The 6,577-nt window shown below is 44.2% G+C and overlaps 2 non-coding genes across 2 annotated transcripts; one reads left to right on the top strand and one right to left on the bottom strand.

Annotated features, from left to right (window-relative positions):
* LOC122697902 lies at nt 1–63 on the top strand. The gene has a single exon (XR_006342231.1). It is a non-coding gene; the product is annotated as a U7 small nuclear RNA (small nuclear RNA).
* A 6,095-nt stretch (nt 64–6,158) lies between these two features.
* On the bottom strand, nt 6,159–6,291 carry LOC122697907. Its single transcript, XR_006342236.1, has one exon. It is a non-coding gene; the product is annotated as a small nucleolar RNA SNORA70 (small nucleolar RNA).
* Between the last annotated feature and the right edge of the window lie 286 nt (nt 6,292–6,577).

The raw sequence follows: 6,577 nt of genomic DNA, 5'->3' as shown, positions 1-6,577 counted from the left end.
CAGTGTTACAACTCTTTTAGAAATTGTCTAGCAGGTTTTTCTGGTACACACTGGAAAACAAAAAACAAAAAAAGTCCCTTGTCCAGGGAATTCCCTGGTGGCCTGGTGGTTAGGATTCTGGGCTTTCACTGCCATGGCCCTGGTTCAATTGCTGGTAGGGGAACTGAGCCAAGCATCTGGCAAAAAAAAAAAAGGTTGTCCATAGGTATAACCTGTTCTAGTAACAGGGCCAAACTTTCTGCCTGGTGTATCAGACTCGGAAATGACTTGACCCTTCTTTCAGAAAACGGAAATAGTGTTAGGAACTGGAAGGAGAAGCTCTTGCTGCTTTTGCTCCATATTCATCAATGGTGCAGTTGCAACCAAAATAATTATAATTGTTGCTTTATTTGAAAGTTGACTATGTCCTAAGTGCTTTTGTTGACTGAAAAAAAACACAGCCTTAAAATTGGGAGTTATGTTTTATTTATTGGACAAAACTGAGAGCTTTAACCCAGGAGACAGCCTCTGAGGGACTGCTTGGAAGAAGTAAGGGAGAAGCCAGAATATATAGGAGTTTTGCAAAGAAAAATCGAAAGTAATTAAAGAAAACCAGACACCTCAAGTTAATGAATTTATCACTTTTCTATGTATGGGAAGAGGCAAGAGTCTGGACATACTGAAATTATTCCTCTGATACGCATCTTAACTATCTAGGGCCAGTAGCCTGCCTTCCTCTACCCTGAAACCACTCAGTGTTCACACTGAGAGTGCCTACAGTGGCTGCTGGCTTGATGGCGCTTCTTTTGTTTGTTGATATGGCAAGCAACATTTTTCATTCACAGTTTAAATGTATTACTTATTTAATCTATTCAACAACACTGTTATTCATATTTCAGATGAGGAAACTGAGCTTTAACAAGGTTAAATATACCACAAAAATTATTTTCTGGTCTTTAAAGTTAACTGCTCAGTGAAGTTGTCAGGCTTTCACCACCCCTAGTACAGTGCTTCATTTTACCATCATTAGTGTGGAACAATCAACTATTATGTGTTTCCTGATCAGAGGCTAACATTAATAGACACCATCAACTATTATATAATTTTACCAAAAATACTTAACCTGGGTCTAATAAAGTATGTAGTAGGATAGGCAAGAGGATCTAAAGTAAAGCAAAAGGCAGTGAACAGATTCAGAAGGTGGTACATTCTGTATAGAACAACTGGCCTTTTTAAGTTAAAAAATAGTGTCTTTCTACATTAAAATATTTTTGAGAGACATAGCAACCAGATGTAGTGTGTGGTCCAGGGTTAGATCTTAGTTTGGCCAAACCAGCTAGAAAGAACATTTTGGGGAAACTGTCTAGGCCTTAATGTTACAGTGCTACTAACCCACCTTCATCCAAACAGCCTGAGTTGATTATTCTTGAAGGGAAAGATTCATGAGTTATGTTTTGATTTTCTTCCTCCTTCCTCTCTGTCCTGATCCTGGGCCAGTTCTACCCTCAAATCCATTCCTGCTCATCCTCAGCTCTTTTCAGCGTGGCAGTGGGGGGCTGACCACATAAGGAAAGGCTACATGTCCTGGACTCCTGGGCTGACTGGGCACCACACTGAGTTGCTGGGCCCCATCAATGGTAGACACTTCTGGAGATGGGATGGATCAAGGAAGAAGCCAGAGTATCCCCACCCTCATCCTGTCCCCAAACTAAAGGATCCATCCCCACCCCCAAACCTCAAGCTCTCTCCTCCTATCTCTTTGGCTCCAACTTTTAGCAGATGATCCCAGCCCCATGACTCCATGACCTTCTGCCTCTCAGTTTAAGGGTGGCAGTAACTGCTTGCTATTGCTCATCTTTGGTTACTTCACTGTTCTCTGTTTCCCTTTTTATCCCTGCCAACATCTACCTAAACTAATTCTCAGTTTTAAATACTTAGAGTTGGGACTTGCCTGCTGTTCCAGTGGTTAAGAATTCACCTTCCAATGCAGAAGGCACGGGTTCGATCCCTGGTGGGGGAACTGAGATTCCACATGCAGTGAAGCCTGCGTGCCACACTGGAGAGCTCGGGCGCCACAGCTGCTGAGCCCCCGTGCTCCAGAACTCACACACCGAAACCAAGACCCGACACAGCAAACAAGTCATACCCAGAAGATCAATGCTTAGAGTGACCTCTTTCAGAACTCAGAGAATGACCTTACTGTGGAGTCCTGTCCCAAGATCACAGGTCTGAGGCCTTGTACCAAAGCCACAGATATGGGCCCCATCTCCAAGGTCACTTACAGAACTGACTGAACCCCACTGTAACCATTGCCAAAAGCGCCCCTGATCCTTAATGGCCAGCTCCTTGACCCCGTATTAGGCAAAAATGCCTATCCCAGTACTCACCCTGTGGCACCCTAACCTAATGCTACCCTTCCAGTTGGAACTTTCTTTGTCTTGAGACTATAAAAATTGGCTTCCAACCCAAGAAAAGCATTGACTCTCCCTTGAGCCGGCCCACTGTCCTTACAGTGTCCCTTCGACTCTCCCTGGTCTGTCAGGAGGTCGGCCCACTGTGCTCAAAGTACCCAGGTTATCTCCATTCTTTGCTTTCAATAAGCTCACTCCTTTCTGAGTTACTCTGTGTCTGGAAATTCTTTTCCACTATCAACCGTTAGTTCCAAGGGGTTATCTCTCTCACAGCTTGCCTATGGCCCTATTATCTTATAAAGGGCTGCTTTTCACACTTTTAGAGCTCACTTGTTACCCTCATTCCCCTAGATCTTTGAGGAAAATTCCAAGTGAGCTTGAAATGTGCTTGAACTCTTTGTGTGATATTTTTTAAAAACTCACAATGTTTGCAAACTACTTTATAATACATCCATGGTTTTCGATTTTTCTTAAGTTTATTTCACACTTAAAATGAATTTTACTTATTTAATTTTGAATAGGTAATAACACGAATGTGCAAGTTAGTCGCTCAGTCATGTTCGACTCTTGGCACTTCCATGGACTGTAGCCTGCCACGCTCCTCTGTCCATGGAATTCTCCAAGCAAGAGCACTGGAGTGGGTTTCCATTTCCTTCTCCAAGGGATGTTCCCAACACAGGGATTGAACCTGGGTCTCCTGCATTGCAGGCAAATTCTTTACCGTTTGAGCCACCATATGATGTGAAATTAGAAAACCACAAAAGAGTATACTCCCCAGGCACACCCCCCTTACCAGTTTCTTGCATGTCCTTCCAGAGATAGACTATGCATGTGCAAACATAAAATATGTTTCCTGTTTCTATTTTTAAAATGCACAGTATTTCATTGTGAAGAGAACATGGCAATCCACTCCAGTATTCTTGCCCGGAGAATCATGTGGATAGGGGAGTCTAGTGGGCTGCAGCCCATGGGGCTGCAAAGAGTTGAACGTGAATGAAGTGACTGAGCACAGACATAGTATTTCATGTATGAATGTACCTCAATTTATTAAATCCTCTATTGATGAACATTTTATTTTCTTGGACTCCAAAATCACTGCAGACAGTGACTGCAGCCATGAAATTAAAAGACGCCTCCTCCTTGGAAGGAAAGCTATGACAAACCTAGACAGCATATTAAAAAGCAGAGACATCATTTTGCCAACAAAAGTCCATATAGTCAAAGCTATGGTTTCTCCAGTGGTCATGTACGGATGTGACAGCTGGACCATAAAGAAGGCTGAGCACTGAAGAATGGATGCTTTCGAATTGCAGTGCAGGAGAAGACTCTTGAGAGTCCCTTGGACTGCAGGGAGATCAAACCAGTCAATCCTAAAGGAAATCAGCCCTGAATATGCATTGGAAAGACTAATGCTGAAGCTGAAGCTCCAATACTTTGACCACCTGATGTGAAGAGCTGTCTCATTGGAAAAGACTCTGATGCTGGGAGAGATTATACGCAATAGGAGAAGGGGGTGGCAGAGGATGAGATAGCGTCACTGACTCAATGGGCATGAACTCCAGGAGATAGTGAAGGACAGAGGGACCTGGCATAGTACAGTCCATGAGGTCACAAAGGGTCAAATATAACTTTGTGACTGAATAACAACAACAAATTGATAAACATAAATTGTTTCCTGTCTGGCTATTACAGGATGCTGCCATACATGGTTAAATGCTACATATCCAAGTATATTTGTAGGGTAAATTTCTCGAACTGGAATTATTGGGTTAAGGAGCCTTCCTTTTACAAGTTTGAACTCTAAAGCCCACATGCTCTAGAGCTTGTTCTCTACTACAAGAGAAGCCACTGTGATGAGAAGCCTGCAGACCATAACGAAGGGCGGCCCCCACTCGCCACAACTAGAGAAAGCCCACATGCAACAACCAAGACCCAGTACAGCCTTAAATAAATGAATAACAGGGCCACTCAAACTGCAGGGAGTGAGGGAGGAAGATTCAAAGAGTTGGGGAAACACTTTTTTCAAAGAAGTACAAGGAAGCATTCTGGGCCAAAAATGGTATGTATAGCTGCCACTGTTAGTCATATCTAGGCCAGTTTGCAAAGCCCACATGGAAGAAATGCCAATTTAAGATGGTAATTTCCACTTTCACTACCAGAGGACTAGAGTCATTAGTAACTTAGCAACCTATACCTCCCCTCCCCTCTCTCCCACTCCCATGCTAAGGCACAGTAGGTAATATTCAGTTATTCAATATTTATTCAAGAAACATTCAGTGAGCACCCACGTGGTGTTCAGGTCTGTACTGTCCACTATCAACAAGGAAATAAATAACACACTGTGCCACCATCAAGTTTAAAATGGGGGATAAGACTTCAACATGTAATTATAGCATTATATGGTATATGAATATTCATGCAGAAGTAGTATGGTGTAGTGGTAATGAACACAACTTCTAAATCCAAATTGCTTATTGCTTTGACTTTGGGGAAGTTGCTTGACCTTTCTTTGTCTCCATTTCTTCATCTGTAAAATGGGGACAGTAATAGTACTTACTTCATAGGGTTATGGCTGTGAGGAGTGAATGAGATAATTTTCATAAAGCACTGAGTACGTGGTAAGCCTACAGCAATTGATGGACAGTGCTGGCGCTGTCAGTAATAAGAAAGGGTACTAAAACCTCAGAGCTCATGAATTCCACATCCAGAAATCCTTCCAGGCCACTTCTGAGTCACAGAAGAGATGACCCGTGGAACTCAGAGGTATTTTCCCTCTCCCTCCAGTGAGGGACCTCAACTTTACCTTGCAACCCTCACTGGCTGCTGAGTCTCCTACTAAGCACTCTTCACAACCTGCAATTCTTTGTTCCACTGCCAGACCCCAGGGCCCCGAAGCACAGGGGAAAGAGAGAACCCTGGAGGTGGACTTGCCTGTGCACTTTGAGCTGTACGTCCATAGACGCCTCACTGGGGAAGGTCTACCCTTGTGACCTTGCCCCTTAACTTCTCTTTGAACTGAGACCTCATTACAGTTAAGTGGACTCAGAAAGCTACAACTTGATTTCTTTTTTTGGATAGGAAAGTAGGCTTTATTGGTGGGCATGAGTAAGGAGGGGACAGCACCAAGGTTATCAGGAGTGCAGGGCCCCCAATCTGTCCAGGGGGCCATGATTAGGGATGTATTTGACCCCACAGCCATCTGGGATGAGCCACTTTTCTGCCATGTTTTCAAATTCATCCCCATTACATTTAGTAAGTCCCCACTTCTTAGAGATTCGGGTCTTCTGGCAATCAGGGAATTTGAACTTGGCCTAAGGAGATCAAACCAGTCAATCCTAAAGGAAATCAGTCCTGAATATTCATTGGAAGGACTGATGCTGAAGCTGAAACTCCAATACTTTGGCCACCTGATGCAAAGAACTGACTCTTTGGAAAAGACCCTGATGTTGGGAAAGATTGAAGACAGGAGGAGAAGAGGATGACAGAGGATGAGATGGTTGGATGACATCACCAACTCGATAGACATGAGTCTGAGCAAGCTCTGGGGGTTGGTGATGGCCAGGGAAGCCTGGCATGCTGCAGTCCATGGGGTGGCAAAGAGTCAGACATGACTGAGCGACTGAACTGACTGTGGAGGGCGTCAGTCACACGCTGCTTGTTCTGCAGCTTGGTGGGGGTGGACATTATGATTTGGCCAATGTGGACCCTGGCCACTGTGCCCCAAGCTTTCCAAAGGCACCACACTCACCTTCCTGGAGCCTGATTACAGACAGCAGCTCATCATGAATGGCAACCCATACAAGCAACAGACTACATACACTACCAAAGAGGCTGCTGTTTGCAGCCATTGCACACCAGGACCCCATGGAGAAAAGAGCACAGTCAGCTTAATTGGCTGCAATAAAACTTGGTCTTTTATTTGGAAACAACAGCAGAACATAGGGCCCCAGTTATGGAAGTTCACAGCAGGCTCCCCAGATAGGTGTAAATACAACTGGTGGGAGGGGCAGTTTCTGAGGATCTCACCCTATCTTTAGCCCACTCTACCCTGCAAATGAAATTGTTGCAGAAAGGGAGACCCTTTCCAGGGCTCCAAAGGGAGCTCTTGTCTAACACTCGGAAATGAATTGTCCAAGGGGACACACACGCTGACAAAGCAAGAGACTTTATTGGAAAGGGGTGCCCGA

This window comes from Cervus elaphus, chromosome 7, assembly GCF_910594005.1.
Source record: "Cervus elaphus chromosome 7, mCerEla1.1, whole genome shotgun sequence".
NCBI lineage: Eukaryota > Metazoa > Chordata > Mammalia > Artiodactyla > Cervidae > Cervus > Cervus elaphus.
The sequence above is the reverse complement of the archived record's forward strand: the minus strand, read 5'-3'. Positions and strand labels throughout refer to the sequence as shown.